Raw genomic sequence first — 22,763 nt, forward strand, 5'->3', positions numbered from 1 at the left:
CAAGCTGGTTTTAGAAAAGGCAGAGGAACCAGAGATCAAATTGCCAACATCTGCTGGGTCATGGAAAAAGCAAGAGAGTTCCAGAAAAACATCTCTTTCTGCTTTCTTGACTATGCCAAAGCCTTTGACTGTGTGGATCACAATAAACTGTGGAAAATTCTGAAAGAGATGGGAATACCAGACCACCTCACCTGCCTCTTGAGAAATCTGTATGCAGGTCAGGAAGCAGGAGTTAGAACTGGACATGGAACAACAGACTGGTTCCAAATAGGAAAAGGAGTACGTCAAGGCTGTATATTGTCACCCTGCTTATTTAACTTATATGCAGAGTACATCATGAGAAACGCTGGGCTGGAAGAAACACAAGCTGGAATCAAGATTGCTGGGAGAAATATCAATCACCTGAGATACACAGATGACACCACCCTTATGGGAAAGTGAAAAGGAACTAAAAGCCTCTTGATAAAAGTGAAAGAGGAGAGTGAAAAAGTTGGCTTAAAGCTCAACATTCAGAAAACAAAGATCATGGCATCCGGTGCCATCACTTCATGGGAAATAGATGGGGACACAGTGGAAACAGTGTCAGACTTTTATTTTGGGGGGCTCCAAAGTCACTGTAGATGGTGACTGTAGCCATGAAATTAAAAGATGCTTACTCCTTGCAAGATAATTTATGACCAACCTAGACAGCATATTCAAAAGCAGAGACATTACTTTGCCGACTAAGGTCCGTCTAGTCAAGGCTATGGTTTTTCCTGTGGTCATGTATGGATGTGAGAGTTGGACTGTGAAGAAAGCTGAGTGCTGAAGAATTGATGCTTTTGAACTGTGGTGTTGGAGAAGACTCTTGAGGGTCCCTTGGACTGCAAGGAGATCCAACCAGTCCATTCTAAAGATCAACCCTGGGATTTCTTTGGAAGGAATGATGCTAAAGCTGAAGCTCCAGTACTTTGGCCGCATCATGCGAAGAGTTGACTCATTGGAAAAGACTCTGATGCTGGGAGAGATTGGGGGCAGGAGGAGAAGGGGACGACCCAGGATGAGATGGCTGGATGGCATCACGGACTCAATGGATGTGAGTCTGAGTGAACTCCGGGAGATGGTGATGGACAGGGAGACCTGGCGTGCTGTGATTCATGGGGTCACAAAGAGTCAGACACGACTGAGCGACTGAACTGAACTGAGCTGAAGACCATGTTTACTTCTGACACCAACTGCAAATCTGGGGATCCCTAACTAATTTGCAAGAAAGACTTACCAAACTCACTGAAAGTTGTTACACCCATAGTTATCCAGGAAGAAGATACAGATAAAGTCATTCATAGGATAGAGTCCAGGAGGATTTCAAATGCAGAGCCTCCAGTTATCCTCTCCCTGAGGGATCATGGACAGGCTTAGCTGCTCCCAGGGACAATATGCATGGAATTGCCAACCAAAGCTCACCTGAGCTTTGGCATCCAAAATCTTTACTGTGGTTCCATTACATAGACACTGCTAATTGCCCATGTGCCTGATCTCAGTTTTTAACCCCTTAGGAGGTTGAGATAATACCATGTGACCCAAAGTCCTCATCCTAAATGACATTGTTAGACTTTGTGACATGGCCAGCCCCAACCTGAATTACTATATTGACTATCAGTTCAGTCAGTTCAGTCACTCAGTCATGTCTGACTCTTTGCAACCCCATGGACTGCAGCACGCCAGGCCTCCCTATCCATTGCCAACTCCCGGAGTTTACTCAAACTCATGCCCATTGAGTCAGTGATGCCATCCAACCATCTCATCCTCTCTTGGCCCCTTCTCCTCCTGCCTTTAATCTTTTCCAGAATCAGGGTCTTTTCAAAAGAATCAGTTCTTCGAATCAGGTGGCCAAAGTATTGGAGTTTCAGCTTCACCTTCCAGTGAATATTCAGGACTGATTTCCTTTAGGATGGACTGGTTGGATCTCCTTGCAGTCCAAGGGACTCTCAAGAATCTTCTCCAACACTACAGTTCAAAAGCATCAATTCTTTGATGTTCAGCTTTCTTTATACTCCAACTCTTACATCCACACATGACTACTGGAAAAACCATAGGTTTCACTAGATGGACCTATATTGACTATAAAGTGACTAAAATATCCCCAGGCAAACAAAGACACTCCTGTGAGGAATAACACGATGGGGCTTAGATATTGCCACCCAAAGCCAAGTAGGGAAGAAGGCAGACCTCTCTTTGTTTAGTCACTAAGTCATGTTGACTCTTTTGTAATATTTGTAAGATGTAATATTATTCCATTACATAACATAGTGAAGTACTCATATACCATGCTATAACATGCATGAATCTTGAAAACACTGCTAAATAAAAGAAACACACACAAAAAGTCACATATTATATGATTTCATTTACATGAAATGTCTAGAAAAAGCAAATCTGTAGAAACATAAAGTAGACATCTGTGTTGTGTTCCTGCCCTTGAGGGAAAGTATTCAGTCTTTTACCAGTAAGTATGATGTGAACTGTGGGCTTTTTTGGACTTTTTATCAGAATGATGAAGTTCCCTACTATTCTTTGTGTGTTAAGTGTTTCGTTTTTTGAATCATGAAAGGCTGTTGAATTTTGTCAAGTGCTTTTCAGTGTCTGTAGATGAGGCTAATATTCTATAAATATTGATTTATAAAGATTGATTTTTTTTAACGTTAAGCCATGCTTGCATCCCTGGAATACACCCCACTTGATCATTGTGTATGATCATTTTATATGTTGCTGGATTTGATTTGCCAGTAATTTATTGAGGATATTGCTTTATACTCATAAGATATCTTGGTCTGCAGCTTTATGAGTTGGAAGTGTTACTTCCTCTTCTACTTTTTTTTTTAGGAGTTTGTGAAGGCTTGATATTAATTATTCTTTAAATATTTGATAGAATTCACCAATGGAGTCATGTGGGTTGGCCTTTGTGGGAAGTTTTAAAATTACTAATTTAATCCTTTTGCTTGTCATAGGTTTACTCAGATTTTCTATTTGTTATAGTCATATTTTGTAGTTTGTGTCTTTCTAGGAATTTGTCCATTTCATCTAAGTTATCTAATTTATTGGCAGTGATTTACACTATTTTAAAAAATAATCGTTTACTTCAGTAAAGTCGGTATTTCATTTTTGATTTTAGTAATTTGAATCAATCTTCTGTGTTTTTCCTTCTGGTCATTCTAGCTAATTCATCATTTAAAAAATCTTTTTGAAGACCTAACTCTTTGTTTTTTGAATCTTTGTTAATTTGCACTTTAATCTTTATTAGTGTTCCTTCTGATTGCAGTGGGTTTAATTTTCTTCCCTTTACCTATTTATTTTAAGCTGAATAACTAGGTTGTTTATTTGAGTGTAAGTGAGTGAGTGAGTGAAGTCGCTCCGTCGTGTCTGACTCTGTGACCCCATGGACTGTAGCCTACCAGGCTCTTCCATCCTTGGGATTTTCCAGGCAAGAATACTGGAGTGGAATGGACTCTAAAAAGAGAAACTAAGCACGTGAACAATCAAAAGTCAGTTTTCCAGCAAAGCCCACATAAGATAGGCAGTAATTTAGGAATTCTAGAAGCATACCTCCAAGGGATAGAAAGCTCCGCCTCATGGTTGAGTATGGGAATAAAAGATTATATATGATCTTTTTATGTGTTTGACAGGGGTTGTGTTCAACTGGTAGATCAATTTTGGGCAGGCCAACACAACCCTTATCAAACCCTATCAAAAATCCTACCTTATTTATTTGAAAAATTAAACAAGCTTATGGAAATTTAAGGAATTCAGAATATCCAAAGCAATTTTGAATGAATAACAAAATTGTTTGACTCACAATTCCTGCTTACCAGGGGCTTCCCTGGTGGCTCAGTTGGTAAAGAATCTGCCTGCAATGAGGGAGATGGCCTTCAGCACAGGGGGCCTGGGTTCCATCTCTGAGTCTGAAAGATCCCCTGGAGAAGGAAATGGTAATCCACTCCAGGATTCTTTCCTCAGAAGCCTGGTGGGCTGCAGTCCATGGGATCGAAAGAGTCCGATATGACTTAAGTTTTTCCCTTTACAAACACAGGATGTCATTCTTTCCTCTTCTTATGAGTCCTGACTGCAGGTCCAGCTGGGCTAGGCTGGGCCTAAGAACTGGAGGCGGCTTGGACAAATGTCTGGAATCTAGGGCCCAAGTCATAAACTCCCTTCCTTTCCCCCTTCCTCCTCCCGTGTCCAGCTCCCTGCCCTCCAACTCCTCAGTTGCCCGGGTCGCCAAGAGAGAGTGTTATGCCTTTCACCTCCCAGTGTCCCAGAAAGCCAGGAAGTTGTCTTTACATTTGCAGAGTACCGGGTACCTTCAGCCGCCGCCGCCTTGGCAGGATGCCTCAAATCGCAGAGACTAGTGAGGAGTGTTTCCAGAAGCGGCGTTCTGGTTGCCCTGGGCTACCCACTCTGCGCGGTTTGCACCTGGCCGGAAAGGGGCAGCGTGACCATGGCAACGTAGGACGCCGAAACCAGCTACTTCCTCTCGGTTGAGGCTTCGAGATTCTCTACTCCACCTCTCTGGATATTTTCCAGTTTCTGCTCGGAAGGCAAACTATGTAGTATGCCTTTCCTCTTGGAAAAGTTGAAGGCCAAAATACAACTCTAATTTATACAGCTAGTTGTATCTTATAATGGGAATAAAGGGTTGGTTACATGCAATCTGATCCTAAGAATGCACAGTTCAGGCTTTCTTAGCACGTCGGGAAGACTTTTGTGATTTTTGTTATTTATTGTACTGGCTTAAAATGGGGGGAAGCAGGAGTGCCCCTCCAGATCAGGCGAAGGAGTGCGAGGTTATGGTAGTGGCCGTGGCCCCTCCGCCGCCTCCAGCAGCAGCCGCGGACGCGCCCGCGCCGGGTCCCTTCTGCTGCCTGCTGCTGCCGCGGCTTTGGCATCGGCTGCAGGGGCCCCAGCCGGAGACCCCGGGCACTCCTAGAGCTCCTCATCCCGCCAAGGAGCCCCGGAAGTCGAGTCCCGCGTGAGGTCCGTCAGCCCTCTGCAGTCGTCCAACCTCGGAACCCGTTCTTGGGAGGGAGGGTTTTCATAATGGAAATCCTGCATCCCTCGGCGATCAGGGCGCGCCAGGAGCTGGAGGGGCCTCAGCTCAGCAACAAGAGGCCCGTGCTATCCCAGAGCCCGGCACTCCCCTGGAGAGACTTCGCCATACGCTACCCACCGCCAGGGTGACTCTCAGCCGTGCCACGGGGAGGAGGTGGGGCTTCTGCGCCTTCTGGCCGGGTCTGAAAACGGCTGCCTGGCGGCCTTCACTCCCGCGGGGAAACCCGTGTCGACATATGGAGAATGTAACTAAGCTACTCCTGAGTATTGCTGCCTCCTCGTGCATTTTGTTTGGCCAAGCGGTTTGCAGAGACCTTAAACTGACATCAGCCCCCTCACACAAGCACGCACCCGCTATGGCCGCTACGGAGTCACAAGCAAACATAAGTTCCTGAAATGCCTTCGCCAACAGCTCCTGTGATCAACAGTCTCTCCTGCATCCCAGCGCCTGGATGCCTTATGCACCTCCTTAGATAGACCTTCTGTGGCTTACCAAAACTCTGGTCTGAATGGATCACTGGGACCCTATCTTAGGAAGCCCAAAGTACTCCACCCAGGGACCCTTATGATAAAGGTATCCGGCCTCTCTGTACCCTGTCTTGACTTGAAGACCACTAGAGAGACGAAGTGTACCTTCTCTAGGACCCGTGAGTAATAAGCTTATCTATTTTAATTACTCTTGTGGTCCTGTTGCCACCATCCTGCTCCTATACTCCACTTGTGTGTGTGTGTGTGTGTGTTAGTCATTCAGTCGTGTCTGACTCTTTGCAACCCCATGGACTATAGCCCACCAGGCTCCTCTGTCCATGGGATTCTCCAGGAAGGAATACTGGAGTGGATTGCCATGCCCTTCTCCAGGGGATCTTCCCAACCCAGTCATCTCCCACAATGTGGACATTCTTTACCTTTTGAGCTACCCGGAAAGCCCTATACTCCACTTAACAAATGTTAATTTAATAAAGTCACAAGATTGGTGGCATAAGACAGAAGCCCACGGTCAAACCACTCTTTTCCTCCTCAAGGACTCAGCCCTTTACCTCTACCTAGGAAGAGCCAGATCACAGAGCCCTGGTCCAGCCAGTTCATGTCTGGAGACAGGCAGCGTGAAGAGCATGCTGCCTGGGAACTGGGTCGCCCTCAGTAAGCCAGGAAGTGTATCATGGGCCCCTGGGGACCGTGACACCAGGAGGAGCAGGAGTCTGAGAAAACCTGCTGCTTTGGCAGGTTGGGGTTTGCAGCTCATCAGGAGCAAGGGTCACCTGGACATGTTGCAGGAAGGGAGTTTGCCCTCCAGGGCCCAGACTGGGCTCTTGTCTAACACTTGGAAATGAATTGTCCAAGGAGACACACGTGCTGACCAAGCGAGAGACTTTACTGGAAAGGGGTGCCCGGGTGGAAGGCGGGAGGGTGAGGGAACCCAGGAGGATCGCTCTGCCTTGTGGTTCACAGTCTCAGGTTTTACGGTGATGAGATTAGTTTCGGGTTGTCTCTGGTCAATCATTCTGACTCAGGGTCCTTTCTGGTGGCATGCACATCTCTCAGGCACAATAGAGTCTAGTCAGAAGGTTTCTGGGAGGTTGGTAGGACAGGCGGACTGGTGTCTCCTGTCTCCTTTTGACCTTTCCTGAATTATTCCTCTTGGTGGTGGCTTGTTAGTTGCATATTCCTTACCAGGATCTCCTGTCATAAATCACTCATGCAAATGGTTACTGTTATGTCTGGCTAGGGTGGGCAGTTTCAATCTGTGTTTCCCCTAACAGCCAGAGGACCTGAGACTGCTTTCTCAGGTATCTGACTGTTTGTCAGCCTGTATCCTCATTGCCTTTGTGGGTCCTCAGTACTAGGATAGATAGAGAAATCTTTCCAGCATCGGGAGATATACTGGAGGCCTTTGTGTGACAATTGTTCTCTCCCAGGCATGGCCTTTCACACCACAACTGAAGTAGAAGTTATCACCACCACTTGCCAAATTGTGGGGTTTTTTTCCCTAGTATTGTGATATGACTTTGTTTTCTTCCTGTGTCCCCAAATTACCGTTTCCTCCTCCTGATGATTTAGGAAGATAAAACCAATGTTTGCAATTTTCAAGATGCTTATGGTAGGCTACCATGTTATGGCTCTGTTTTGTGCTATTTTAGAAATGGTAATTGTCCCAACATTCTTTTGGTTTCAAGCATAGGAGGGAACTGTGTGAAAACAAAACAAACCAACCAGCCCACAAATTCTTGTGTTTTTTTGAAATTGTTTTAAATAATATTTTCGTGTTTTACCTTAATATGGACAGTGTTTTTGTTTACATTTCAAAAAACAAATGTACCTATAAAACGTATCTTTTGTTCTTAAGTGTGTTTGTAATGTTTATGAATTTATAATATATGTGTTTACATTTGCTCATTATATAAAGGATTTTCCTTTATATAATGTATAAAATTATATGTATAATATATAAAATTATATATTATATGTATAATATATAAATGTATAATATATAATTTTATATTATAGGGAAGCCCCATGAATATATGTAAAATATATAATTTTATATGTTATATATATGATATATATTATATTAATTATATGTAATAATGTATTATATTTTATATTATATATAATATATTCATACATTATGTGTTATAATATACTATTATATAATATAATAATATATTATCTATAAATAAATATAAATATATTAATATATAAATAAATATAAATTAAATATATACATTAATATATAGATATATAAATAAATATAAGTATATAAATATATCATATATTATATATTTATAATATATATTCATATAAATAAATATATAAATATATATCATATAATATATGTATTTATAATATAAATAATATCATATAATATATATTATATTATAGCTTCCCCAGTGGCTCAGATGGTATGAATATAAATATATATAACAATTTATATAATCATTTATTTATTATTTATATAATTTTAATTATATAATATATAAATATATTTTATAATTTATATTAATATTATAATATAATATAGTAAATATATTTATAACATAATATATTTATATATTATATATTATATTAATTATATATTATATAATATACAATTTTATACATTATACATATAATATATAATTTTATATATTATACATATATTCATAGGGGCTTCCCTGATAGCTCAGTTGGTAAAGAATCTGCCTACAATGCGGGAAACCCCAGTTTAATTCCTGGGTCAGGAAGGTCCACTGGAGAAGGGATAGGCTACCCACTCCAGTATTCTTGGGCTTCCCTTGTGGCTCAGCTGGTAAAGAACCTGCCTGCAATGCGCAAGACCTGGGTTTGATCCCTGGGTTGGGAAGATCCCCTGGAGAAGGGAAAGGCTACCCACTCCAGTGTTCTGGCCTAGAGAATTCAGTCCATGGAGTTGCAAAGGGTCAGCAGCGACTTTTAGTTTCTTTCAAATGTATTATGTAATCTTTATGAATTTACAATATGTACATATTTGCTCATTATGTAAAGGATTTTTTGAAAAATCACTTGTAATATTACAAAGAAGAATGGCAAACACAAAGGTTATTGTTTTGATTTCATGAATGTTTTCCTTTGATTTGACAAATATGGGAGAAGAGGATTTGTTTCTCTACCATTAAGTTGCCTGCAGCGTATCAGTCTCATAATCTGAAGGTCCTGAGTTCGAACCTCAGAGGGGGCAACGCAAAGCTTTGGGCTTCCCATGTGGTGCTAGGGGTAAAGAATATGCCTGCCAGTGCAGGTACAGACTCGATTCCTGGATCAGGAAGATCCTCTGGAGAAGAAAATGGCAACCCATTCCAGTATTTTCTCCCCCACAGACAGAGATCCTGGAAGACTACAGTCCATGGAGTCATAAAACAGTTGGACATGACTTAGCAACGAAACAACAAATTACTGATTCACTTTGCTGTACAGCAGAAATTAACACAACATTGTAAGTTAACTATCAGTTCAGTTCAGTTCAGTCTCTCAGTCGTGTCTGACTCTTTGCAACCCCATGAATCGCAGCATGCCAGGCCTCCCTGTCCATCACCATCTCCTGGAGTTCACTCAGACTCACATCCATCGAGTCCGTGATGCCATCCAGCCATCTCATCTTCGGTCGTCCCCTGTTCCTCCTGCCCCCAATCCCTCCCAGCATCAGAGTCTTTTCCAATGAGTCAACTTCGCATGAGGTGGCCAAAGTACTGGTGTTTCAGCTTTAGCATCATTCCTTCCAAAGAAATCCCAGGGCTGATCTCCTTCAGAATGGACTGGTTGGATTTCCTTGCAGTCCAAGGGACTCTCAAGAGTCTTCTCCAACACCACAGTTCAAAAGCATCAATTCCTCAGCACTCAAGCTAAGAAAGTCTAATTCCTCTGCCTTGTGCCCTGGGGGAAGAACTGTTTCCCAACCTTCAAAGCATCTCATCTCCTCTCTGCTCTGGAGGGGGTGGTTCATGGAGGTTAGTAATTAGCTCCTCTTCACTTTCTGCCATAAGGATGGTGTCATCTGCATATCTGAGGTTATTGATATTTCTCCTGGCAATCTTGATTCCAGCTTGTGTTTCTTCTAGTCCAGTGTTTCTCATGATGTACTCTGCATATAAGTTAAATAAGAGGGTGACAATATACAGCCTTGACGTACTCCTTTTCTATTTGGAACCAGTCTGTTGTTCCATGTCCAGTTCTAACTGTTGCTTCCTGACCTGCATACAGATTTCTCAAGAGGCAGGTCTGGTGGTCTGGTATTCCCATCTCTTTCAGAATTTTCCACAGCTTATTGTGATCCACACAATCAAAGGCTTTGGCATAGTCAATAAAGCAGAAATAGATGTTTTTCTGGAACTCTCTTGCTTTTTCCATGATCCAGCAGATGTTGGCAATTTGATCTCTGGTTCCTCTGCCTTTTCTAAAACCAGCTTGAACATCAGGGAGTTCACGGTTCACATATTGCTGAAGCCTGGCTTGGAGAATTTTGAACATTACTTTACTAGCGTGTGAGATGACTGCAATTGTGTGGGAGTTTGAGCATTCTTTGGCATTGCCTTTCTTTGGAATTGGAATGAAAACTGACCTTTTCCAGTCCTGTGGCCACTGCTGAGTTTTCCAGACTTGCTGGCATATTGAGTGCAGCACTTTCACAGCATCATCTTTCAGGATTTGAAACAGCTCACCTGGAATTCCATCACCTCCACTAGCTTTGTTCATAGTGATGCTTTCTAAGGCCCACTTGACTTCACATTCCAAGATGTCTGGCTCTAGATGAGTGATCACATCATTATGATTATCTGGGTCGTGAAAATCTTTTTTGTACAGTTCTTCTGTGTATTCTTGCCACCTCTTCTTAATATCTTCTGCTTCTGTTAGGTCCAGACCATTTCTGTCCTTTATCGAGCCCATCTTTGCATGAAATATTCACTTGGTATCTCTAATTTTCTTGAAGAGATCTCTAGTCTTTCCCATTCTGTTGTTTTCCTCTATTTCTTTGCATTGATCACTGAAGAAGGCTTTCTTATCTCTTCTTGCTATTCTTTGGAACTCTGCATTCAGATGTTTATATCTTTCCTTTTCTCCTTTGCCTTTCACCTCTCTTCTTTTCACAGCTATTTGTAAGGCCTCCCCAGACAGCCATTTTGCTTTTTTGCATTTCTTTTCCATGGGGATGGTCTTGATCCCTGTCTCCTGTACAATGTCACGAACCTCATTCCATAGTTCATCAGGCACTCTATCTATCAGATCTAGGCCCTTAAATCTATTTCTCACTTCCACTGTATAATCATAAGGGATTTGATTTAGGTCATACCTGAATGGTCTAGCAGTTTTCCCTACTTTCTTCAATTTGAGTCTGAGTTTGGTAATAAGGAGTTCATGATCTGAGCCACAGTCAGCTCCCAGTCTTGTTTTTGTTGACTGTATAGAGCTTCTCCATCTTTGGCTGCAAAGAATATAATCAATCTGATTTTGGTGTTGACCATCTGGTGATGTCCATGTGTAGAGTCTTCTCTTGTGTTGTTGAAAGTTAACTATACTCCATTAAAAATTAATTAAAAAAGGAAAATCCCAAAGAATCCACAAAAATAAGCTATGGAATCTAATAAACAATTTAACCAAAGTTGGAAGATGTGTGGTACAAGATCAACTTTTTAATGTGATGAAGTGCATCCATTAAAAAGCCTAGCGCTAACATCGTACTTAAATAGTGAATGACTGAATGCTTTCCCCTTACGACTTGTTGGGAAAGGCAGTCAAGTGCAGCTTCTTGCCCCTTGCAGTTGCATAAGAGTGACCTTGGGTCTGGAATATGTTGCGAGCGAAATGACACAAAGACAAAACACACGAGACACACAAGAGACAGACAATACACACTCTGGCCGGAGGAACAGAACTGCACAAACAATTTGTGGTTTATTATTATAAAGCCCTTTAGGCAGAATTCCAGACTGCATGAATAAGCCTTTTCAGTACAGTGCAGGTGCATACATGTTATCATACAGCAAGGGGAGTGAAATCCCTGTCTACTGCAGAGTCTGTCCAAAGCCCTCTTTTCCTTCTTATCACAAGAAGGGAATGCTCCCTCGTTTGCAAGGGACCATTAAACTTAAGGCTGTGTCCAGACTCTTTGGCAGAACACCTCATTTGCAAGCACGTTCAGCCCGAGCAGAGAGACCCGTTTGCAGGCACATCTCTGCTACCCTATTAACCCTTCATCTCCCCCTTTTTTATTTGCTTTTATAAATTGTAGCATGGTCTGGATCTTCTCTGCTTCATGCTTTAGTTGTTTCTCTTTCCACCACCGCCGGAAGACTAGAAAAGCAACACAACGTAAAAGTAATATAAACACAGTGTTCCCAAAGGTAATCCCAATTAGTGAGGATACATGCCCTAATGGATTTAAGTTATTCATTCCCTCTTGAAGACTTTTCAGCAAATCAGACCCCGTAATGTCAGGTAAAGTCCTGCTAAAAGTAGACAAAATTTGTCGTTCCAGGTCCATAATCTCCGTAGTGAGATTTTGATGCCCAGTCAAGGATCGTTTTACTTTATCCCATCCTTCACTCACATTAAATGGTACAGGTGTTATACAAAATTGAGAAGAATTCCAATCACATTTCAACACACTTCGTGTAGATAAAACAGCCAATTGATCTCCAAGCCAGGAAACGGTGTGTTGAAGATTGAGCACATCGGTAACAAGTTGTGCATCCAAATCTCGCTGTTGTTGCCATAACAAATGAGAATCTTTATGCCAGTCCCGAACAAAATCAACTGTTTGAATTCCTTGGTGTAACGCAAGACCTGCTACCACTGCTGTTGCAATTACTGATGCGACTGCTAGAATCGAAGCAATGACCATACCAAGCATACGTTGAGATCGATGTAGCAAAGTCTGTATAGCGGTTACCAGATGAGAAACAGCAAAAGAATCTGACCACCGCCGAGTCAGATTTATAGGCAACCATACTTCTGTCCGAGCTTTAACAATTACTAGTGAGAAATTGGAGTTAAAGGCTTGTCTTTCAAATTCTTCCCACCAAGACTGATTTACAGATTGAATTAGATTACAACAGTCACATGACACAGACCCCACAGTATCATTCCAGGTCCAATTCCCATATAACAATGCAAAAGGATATTTTACACATGCCATTGCGGAATAAGATTTATTAACATGTAAATTAACATGGAATGGACCCGAAGAGTCACCACTGTCCAAAGTATAGTTTCCTGACCAGATAGTGAGATTACCAGAAACTGCCCATAGTTTCCAAATATCTCCTTGAATGTGCGGATATCCTTGCAATTGTAATTGAGGAGGGACAAGTGCAAATTGCTGCCATTTAACTGTTTCATTACCATTACCATCAAAGTGCTATTTGCACGATGCCACCTAAGAGACTTATTTGACCATTTTTCTAAGAATTGCCCATGATCTGGACTGCAATCTACAATGATGGCCCCAGAATAATTCATGACTTTAAAGGGTTGATGACCTCGGCACCGTTCCCACTCCAAAGATTCTAGAGAAGGAACAAAAAGTTAACAGGACATAGTGACATGTGTTTTCCATTATGAATATCTATCGGTTCTGTCGAGGTGTTAAATCCCCTGGTGGAAACAAGCACAGTAAAAGTAGCAAAATGGTAATTATTATACTTTACCCCCCCATGTATTACATGAATGATGAGAATGTTCCTTGGTGGACAGACAAAAGGGATGTCCTCCTATACACAAAGGAATACCTTCCACTGCAATGGTCAAATTACTAATATTATATTGTTGTTTATGATGAGATAGTTGTTCTATTCCCCTGCAAGCTGGCAGGGGAAAGAAGGCAGTCTCATTAGTACATACCTGCATTTCTGGTTCCCCCTAGGAAACTGCTCTTACTAATGGGGGATTAGGTATATATGCCCAATATGTATGATTACTTGCCGATACACCGATTACCTGACATGTCATTACTGCCATCATGGCAAGCAAAAGATTGGTAGAATTCAGAGGTTGCCCTGCCTTCATTAACGTCTTGTATGCTTCCCGGGTCAACCTCTTCATTTGACCCCACGTAGGAGGTGTTGCTTCCCTTGTACGGAAAGTAAAGCTTCTCTGCATAGTAAGCTCTTCGAATTTCTGAACAAAGGGATCAGCCATTGTTGATTTTGATCAATCTTGCTGGGGTCCAAAACCTGTAATTATTAACAGAAATGAAAGCATACCCTCGTCCCAAATATATTAATGATGCTGGGATCCAACCTTTATCTTTATCTTTATACCAAATAGGCGTATTCAAGATCTTCTTATCCTCTTCTTTCCCTTGAAAATGCAACTCTGCTGCTGATAGATTTCCCTTGCTCCAAACATTCAAAAAATTTAGGGTAAGTAAGGTTTTATTCAGAATGTCTTTAGGTTTCATAAATCTCTCTTGTTCCCCCTTTTTTATTTTTTCAAGATAATCATGCAAGATATAATTAGCTCTTTCAATGATAGCTTGCCCTTGACTGTTATAAGGAATACCAAAAGTATGAGTTATATGGTATTGAGATAAAAAGTGAGCTAATTTTGCGGATTGGTAGGCAGGTGCATTATCAGTTTTCAATTCAATTGGTAATCCCATAACTGCAAAACAAGATAACAAATGAGTAATAACAGCATCAGCCTTTTCAGAATGTAATGCAGTCGCCCATTGAAAATGTGTGCAAGTATCTATAGTATGACGCACACATTTTTGTTGTCCGAAAGAAGAAATGTAAATTACATCCATTTGCCATATCTGATTTGCTTGTTGTCCTCTCATGTTGACACCTGGTGGGGTAAATGGCAAAGCAAAGGGTGCACATATGGAACAAGAACGAACAATATTTTGAGCTTGTTTTCGAGTAATAGCATGAGATATTTGTAACCCTTTGGAGTTGGTATGCTGTAAGAGATGTTCTTGTTTTGCTGCTTCTATAGGATAAAGTAAGGCATCAATTGTAGCATTTCTGAATGATAAGGGTCCAGGAAGGGCAGAATGGACACGGATGTGAGTAAAGAAAATTAACTCTGAATGCTGCAAGAGCAATTGTTGTACTTGGTAAAACAATTTATCAATAACTGTTTTAAGGGTCAGTGGAAGGGAGACATGGGGAAGCTGTAGGCAAGAGAGAACAGCATATCGAGAATCTGAAACAATGTTAATAGGAAGTTGGGGAAAATCTTGCAAAACTAAATAGATAGCCCAAAATTCAGTGGGCTGTACAGAAGAAAATGAGTGGGGGAGAACCTTGGAACTTTCCAGGGTCCAATATCCAGCAGTATTTTTATTTGCATCTGTAAAAATAGTGGGTCCCTTAACTGGAACATCTGAAATTGGGGAATGAGATATCATAGTATTAGTCTGGAGAAAATCAATCAATTTAGACGATGGATAATGATTAGAAAACGAACCAGGATATGAGGCAAGAGAAATTTGCCAGTTTTCATTAAATTGTAAACATCAAGATATTTGAGCAGTTGTTAACTGAGTAACAATCTGGTGTGGTTCACATCCTGACAGTTGTAAAATACGGTGGTGACCTTTCTGTATAAGGAAGGCTAATTTATCCATATATGTAGTCAATTTTTTTGAAAAACTGTTAGGTAAGAAAACCCATTCTATTAATCCTTTTTCTTGAGCAATTACACCAGATGGAGAATAAGGGGTATGAAATAGTATAAACGAAATAGGTTGAGACGCATGTAAGTAAGTCAAAAAGCCATCATTTAGTCGTTGCTCAACAAATTGAAGTTCCTGTAAAGCCAATGGGGTTAAGGTCCGGGGGCTATACAGAGCTGTATCTCCTTCTAAAGTAGAAAACAAATGTCATAATTGATAAGTAGGAATCCCAAGTACCAGGCATAGCCAATTAATATCTCCCAATAACTTTTGAAAATCATTTAAGGTTTTAAGATGGTCTCTTCTAATTTGCAACTTTTGGGGCCTTATTCTATGTTGTTTCAATATTGTCCCTAAATATTAAATAGGAAAGTCCTTTTGAATTTTTTCCGGGGCTATTTGCAAATTGTATAGTCTTAAAGCCTCCTGTACTTTTAAAAAGAATTCATCAGGTTCTGCAATATTAGGAGCTGCTAATAGGAGATCATCCATATAATGATATAGAATATAATTGGGGTATACTCGATGGAGGGATTGTAAAGAGCGAGCTACGAATTCTTGGCATAAGGTAGGACTATTTATCATTCCTTGTGGTAAGACTGTCCATTGATAACGCTTAACAGGCTGAGCATGATTAAGAACAGGAACTGTAAAAGCAAATTTATCTCTATCTTGCAATTGTAGGGGAATGGTAAAAAAAAAAACAAAAAACAGTCTTTGAGATCTAGCACTATTAAGGACCAATTCTGAGGAATAAGGGCTGGAGAGGGGAGTCCCAATTGTAATGCTCCCATAGGTTCAATACATTTGTTAACTTCTCATAAATCAGTTAACATTCTCCATTTTCCAGATTTCTTTTTATAACAAAAACAGGAGAATTCCAGGGGGAGGTAGAGGGCTCTATATGACCAAGTTGGAGTTGTTCTTGTACTAATTGTTCTAACGCCTGGAGCTTCATTTGTAGTAATGGCCACTGCTCAACCCATTTTGGAGTATTAGTTAACCATGTTTATGGGAGTGCTCGAGGAATTTGAGCAGTGGCTACTAGTTTTCCGATGGAATGGTTACAGAAGCCCCCAAAGGAGAGAGAAGATCTCTTCCCCATATATTAATAGGTATATTTACAATATAAAAGGTAACAAACACTTATCTTCCATTATGGAATTGGCATTGTAAGGGATGGGTACTCTTCCAGACATCTGCAATGGAGCCCAATCCTGTCAGCATTAAAGGGCTTTTTTCTTTTTCCCAATCTTGGGGCCATTGTTGAGAAGAAATGACTGAAACATCCGCCCCTGTGTCTACTAGTCCCTCAAAGTTGTTTCCTTGTATAATCAAGGAGAGAACAGGGCGAGAATCTTTGATAAGCATTTCCCAAAATATATGTCGCCCAGTACTTCCAAATCCTCCTGTTCATTCGTTAGGAGGAGCCAAAAAGGAGTGATAAGGTAGGAGAAGTATTTGAGCAATATGTTCCCCAGCTAACAATGAAATCGTGGTAGAAGTAGAGACCATAATTAAAATTTTCCCAACATAGTTAGAGTCTATTACCCCAGGAATTATGGTTAAACCTCTCAGAGCCACGCTCTTACGGCTTAATATCAAGCCAAAAGTGCCTTTAGGCAGCGGTCCAAATACATTTGTTTTTAATTTATAAATGCTTCCCCCTGGTGACAAAAGAACATTATCAGCTAGTGGCAAATCAGCAGCAGCATTCCCTGAAGTAGCAGACCGTAAGTCCGAAATCATCATCTGAGGTCCTTTTAATGGGGCATCAACTCGTAACGGTTGCTGGGAGGGAACAGGGTTGGGGCAGGTGGGATGGCAGGAGGGCAAGGAGGAGAAGTCCCCAGTATTGTTCCTGGGGCCCAAGGACTTAGGCCCGCAGGATAGTTTCCCCGTATAGGGTTGCCCATTTTGTCTGTTTTAGATCTGCATTCGTTAGTCCAATGAAACCCCTTCCCGCACCAACGGCAAAGTCTAGGAGGAGTTTTATTCTTCCCAGCAAGAGATCTGTCTCTAGGAATTGCACCTTGATCAGCTTTTAATTTCTGACACTCTCTTTTCATATGACCAGGTTTTTCACAATGCAAGCAGTTACTTCCCTTTTGTGGTCTCATAGCTTTGGCCAAGGCTGTAGCAAAGACATTAGCCTGATGCTCAGTTCTTCCTACTCCCGAGAAGGCTCTGATATATTCAGCTATAGATGCACCCTGTCCCTTTAATGGTCCCAGTATACGCTTGCATTTAGGATTTGCATTTTCAAATGCTTAAGTTTGTAATAATATCTCTGAAATCTCGTCCCTCCCTACAGCCCGTTCCACAGTTACCCTCAATCTTGCTAGAAAATCAGTATATGGCTCACTGGGACCTTGCATTGTTTTAACAAAGGAGGGCTGGGCATGGCCAGTAGGCACCACACGGCGCCATGCTCGTAAAAAGACCTGGCGGACTTGTTGTAAGTCCTGATCAAAGTACTGAGCCTGTTCTCTTAAAGCCCAATAAGGGCCCTCTCCCATTAGCTTGTCCTCGAGAGGACCAGGGGGATTCTGTCCCTCATTAATCCAAGCCTGCTTTCTAGCTTCTTCTTCCCACCAGCTACGAAGTTGCAACCTTTGAGAACCCTCCAAGACAGCTTGGGCAATAGATTCCCAATCTAACGGAATGATTAATTTGCCTTTTCCCAATGATTCCAGCATAGCCAAAACAAAGGGAGATTGAGGACCGTACTGCGCTACTGCAGCTTTAAGAGCTTTAAAAATTATATTCCGAAGGAGTGTATTGGACATTTATCACATTGTCATTTTGCTGTCTCTGGATGGGAAACAATTGTGGAGGATCGATAAACCCACCAGGGGGAGCAGGAAGTCATCATCATGAGGCATAGACAAAGGAAAGGAGAACCGACAATGTTCCCTGCCCACATCGGGCCGATCAACCACAGTGGGGAAAAGAGAAGCACAAGGAGGAGCAGAGGGTGTAGATTCTTTTCTCCTCCTTACGGGATTTCCACCACTCCTGGAATAGATGGGTCATTTCTTTAATCTCTTTGCCCTCCTCTGACGAAACCGAAGAAGCCTCAGAATCTGATTCTGAACTATCAGATGTTTCACCATTTACAGGAGGAGGCTCATTTGTATCCTTGCCTTGAGGCGATGCAGAAGCCCCACCAACGTCTGACACATCCTCGTAAATTATTTCTCCCCTCCTTGAAGCATTAGATTTAGTTTCATTATCAGTAGAGAGCAAGGTCAAAGCCCGTGTTATAGCACTACACAAAGTCCATAACTTCAAAGGGATCACATTACCCTTCTGATGTTGCTTTCTCAATTCCTTTTGAATTATTTTCTATTCCTTTAAGTTTAACTGTAACTTAGTTTGATATTGAAACCAATGACAATATTGCTCCACCAAGCAAAAGAGCTCACTCAATCGATGAGTCAAGGCTTTAATGCCTATGGAGTGGAGAAGTCCTTTGACTAACTCCATGTATTGTGTCTGTAATGATGATGAGGAATTCCCCATGATTTTCTGAAAGTTCCCCTGCTAGGGTGAGGAATTCCCCATGATTTTCCCAAAAGTTCCCCTGCTATGGATTTAAAATCCCCCTGGGGTTACTCACCCTTTTGGTTTCACTCGAGTCCCACGTTGGGCGCCAGATGTTGTGAGCAAAATGACACAAAGACAAAACACACGAGACACACAAGAGACAGACAACTGCAAAACTAATTGCAGTTTATTTTTATAAAGCCCCCTAGGCAGAATTCCAGACTGCATGAATAAGCCTTTTCAGTACAGTGCAGGTGCATACATGTTATCATACAGCAAGGGGAGTGAAATCCCTGTCTACTGCAGAGTCTGTCCAAAGCCCTCTTTTCCTTCTTATCACAAGAAGGGAATGCTCCCTCGTTTGCAAGGGACCATTAAACTTAAGGCTGTGTCCAGACTCTTTGGCAGAACGCCTCATTTGCAAGCACGTTCAGCCCGAGCAGAGAGACCCGTTTGCAGGCACATCTCTGCTACCCTATTAACCCTTCAGGAATATTTCTTAGCAAAGAGACAAAGAGCCCTCATGGGCTGAGCTAGGAATATCACTTTGGGAATATTTTTCCCTGATCCAGACTTAACGTGTACTTCTTCATTCTGTTTATGGGTCTGTGTCCTATAGCACCTGGCTAACCCCATTGCTATATTTGTTCCTGGAGGAGAGATAAAGGGGTCCTTCAGCTGCAGCACAAGAAGGGGTGTGCAGACCATCTTCTTATGCCATCAGTTTCTTGTGTCCCTGCTGACCATGAGGGACAGACACTCAACTGTTGAAGCTGGTCTTCCTCTGTCTCTTCTCTACATGAGGAAAGCAGTGTTCCATTTAGCACCTATGTAAGGCATGTCTTTCTCTGCTCCCCTAAACCTGCAAACCATGGAATTGTTGCTGCTAGGCAACAGACATCACTTGTTCAACATTTGCTCTCACCTCTCCTGTTACACATCATACTTCATCTACTCAGTAAAATGAGACAAGAGAAAGAGGCAAAAGGCATAAAGATTGGAACAGAAGAAACGAAACTTCCCCTATTCTCAAATAACTTGATTTTCTACATAGAAATTAAAAAAGAAAAACTTAAAAGAAATAAGCTCCAAGAACTTATAAATACTTAGTTATGCTGCCAGATAAAGGGTCAATAGACAAAATGAATCATATGTCCATATGAACATCACACTAACTTGAAACCAGAAAAATTCAAATAATACCATTTAAATAATTTCAAAATAATGAAACATAGGTATAAATCTAACAAAATACTGTGCTGTGTCTGTATGCTGAAATCTACAAAACACTAATGGAAAAATAAAAGAAATATAGTTAAATGGTGAGACGTGTCAGGTGTATGGATTAGATGATTAAGTATATTTAAGATGTCAGTCATTCCAAAGTTCGGAGAAGGCAATGGCAACCCACTCCAGTACTCTTGCCTGGAAAATCCCATGGACGGAGGAGTCTGGTAGGCTGCAGTCCATGGGGTCGCTAAGAGTCAGACACGACTGAGCGACTTCACTTTCACTTTTCACTTTCATGCACTGGAGAGGGAAATGGTAACTCACTCCAGTGTTCTTGCCTGGAGAATCCCAGGGACGGGGGAGCCTGGTGGGCTGCCGTCTATGCGGTCACACAGAGTCAGACATGACTGAAGTGACTTAGCAGTAGCAGCAGCATTCCAAAGTTGAATGACAGACTTTACACAATTCCATTCAGAATATCAGCAGAATTTTCAGAGTATATATACACAAGTTGATTTTAAATTTTTATAGAAACTTAGGAACTAGAATACCTAAAATAATTTTTAAAAGAAGAAGAAATTTGGTGGGTTCACACAACTTCACTTTAAAATATGAAACTTCAGTGATCAAGGCAGTATGGTGTTAGTGAGGGGACAGGCATCATGCAACAGAATAGAAAGCCCAGAAATAGATTCACTCAAATATGACCAACTGACTTTTCGCAAAGTTACAAACACAATTTAATGGAGAAAAGATAGTATTTTCAACAAATAATGTTGGAACGATTGGACACCCACCTGTAGACACTGAGAGAACTCCAACCCCAACCTCACACTGTATACAAAAAGTTACTGAAAATTTACCTTACGTTTGAATGTAAAACATGGAACTCTAAAGCTTCTAGAGAAAACAGGGAAAATATGGAAGAAAAATCTTCATGACTTGCAGCTCAGCGAACAGTTCCTAGACATGACATCAGGTGTGATCCATTAAATACAAAATAGATAAGCTGAAATTCATAAAAATTAAAAACTTTTGCTCTGTGAATGATACAGTTCAGAGAATGAAAAGGCAAGACAAAAGCTGGGAAAATATATATTTGAGAAAAACATATCCAACAAAGGACATCTATCCAAAATGCATAGGAACTTTCAAAACTCAATAATAAGAAAAACTAAACAGTCCAATCTTAAAATATATGCAACAGATTTTTTTTTTGGCTGTGCTGGGTGTTCGTTGCTGTGTGTGGGCTTTCTCACTTTCTAGCTGTGGTGCAGGGGCTTCCCATCACGGAGGCTTCTCTGGGTGTGCAGAGCCTGTGCTCCACAGGCTCTAGGCCCTCGGGCTCGGGAGTTGTGGTGCTCGGGCCTACTTGGCCCGCATCGTATGAGATCTTCCCAGACCAGGGATCGAACTAGCGTCCCCTGCACTGCAAGGTGGATTCTTAACCACCGGACCGCCCGACCACCAGACAAGCCCTGCAGGCAACAGATTTGAACAGACGTTTCACCCAAGTCTAATTTCTCTGTGACGTTTTTTCAGATGTCAGTGCATATATATATTCAAAAACGACAGGTTATCAATTTTGCAACAATTGTTACCTGGTGCTGCGGTTGTCTTAAGATTTGATTTCCACGGTGGACATTGTGAATGGTGAACGTAGCTTTTCATCTAAGAGTGCTAACAAATTTTTTAAAATAGCCATTATACATTTAAAGGGGATATTGTGTTTTGGGGTTAAGGTTGGGTTGGAGTTGGGATTATGGTTAGGTATGGGTGAAACTCATAATGAGTGAGGGAAGAGAAAACTCTGAGCAGTGGGTATTTACAGAGAATACTGGAAACGGTCCACATTTACCCCTGTTACTCTAGGAGCAGCACCTGGACCCTATGTTTATTTCTGACAGGTAGAATAATGAGCATTTTCATTTTATTCTTTGTCCTTTTCTGTGTTCAAATTTTCAATTAAAAACATGTGCTTCTTTTATAACAGGAAAAACAAGTGCTAGCAAAGAAGATGATGCGGGCATGCTCAGTCGTGTGCGATTCTTTGTGACCCCATGGACTGTAGCCCACCAGGCTCCTCTGTCCAAGGGGATTTCCCTTGTGAGAATACTGAAGTGGATTGTCGTTTCCTCCTCCAGGGAATCTTCCCAACTCAGGGATCGAACCTGCACCTCCTGCATTGGCAGGTGGTCTTTACCATCGAGCCACCTGGGAAGCCCTTATTGAGTTGTGCCCCACTCTTTGCGACTCCATGGACTGTAGCCTATGAAGCTCCTCCATCCATGGAATTTTCCAGGCAAGAGTACTGGAGTGGGTTGCCATTTCCTTCTCCAGGGGCTCTTCCAAACCCAGGGACTGAACCCGGGTCTCCCGCATTGCAAGCATATGCGTTTACCGTCTGAGCCACCAGGGAAGTTTAACAAAGGAGGTATTGACGTTTAATTTCATCAACTTTCAGAGCAGGTGGACTGCACATCTGTGGCCACAGGGGCCTGATTTTCTGTGAATGGTGCTGCCCTGCCATCTAGTGGCCATGTAGCATGGGAGCCTTCCAACCAGCATTTCAATAAAGAGGAAGTCTGTCTTTGAAGAAGGCAAAAAATATACCATATTTTAGGTAAAACTTTGATTTGGTTGAGTTTTTTTAAAAATGAGTAAAAATGATTGATGTGGAGAATGAAGAGGAATGTAGACAGGCCATTGTGAGCAAAGACACAGAGGGGATGAACCACAGGGAGGGGCTGGCAGGGTCTGTGCATGTCTT

General features: G+C 41.6%; 1 long non-coding RNA gene across 1 annotated transcript in view; it reads left to right on the forward strand.

The window, feature by feature from the left end:
* The window catches only part of LOC132658478 (uncharacterized), a 31,215-nt gene that overhangs the window by 5,612 nt on the left and 2,840 nt on the right, over positions 1 to 22,763 (forward strand). Inside the window, exons 2-3 of the long non-coding RNA XR_009598162.1 lie at positions 4,326 to 5,732; positions 21,987 to 22,616. This is a non-coding gene — a long non-coding RNA (uncharacterized LOC132658478). The remainder of the gene's footprint in view (positions 1 to 4,325; positions 5,733 to 21,986; positions 22,617 to 22,763) is intronic.

The sequence above is a fragment of the Ovis aries genome, chromosome 23, assembly GCF_016772045.2.
Source record: "Ovis aries strain OAR_USU_Benz2616 breed Rambouillet chromosome 23, ARS-UI_Ramb_v3.0, whole genome shotgun sequence".
NCBI classification, from domain to species: domain Eukaryota; kingdom Metazoa; phylum Chordata; class Mammalia; order Artiodactyla; family Bovidae; genus Ovis; species Ovis aries.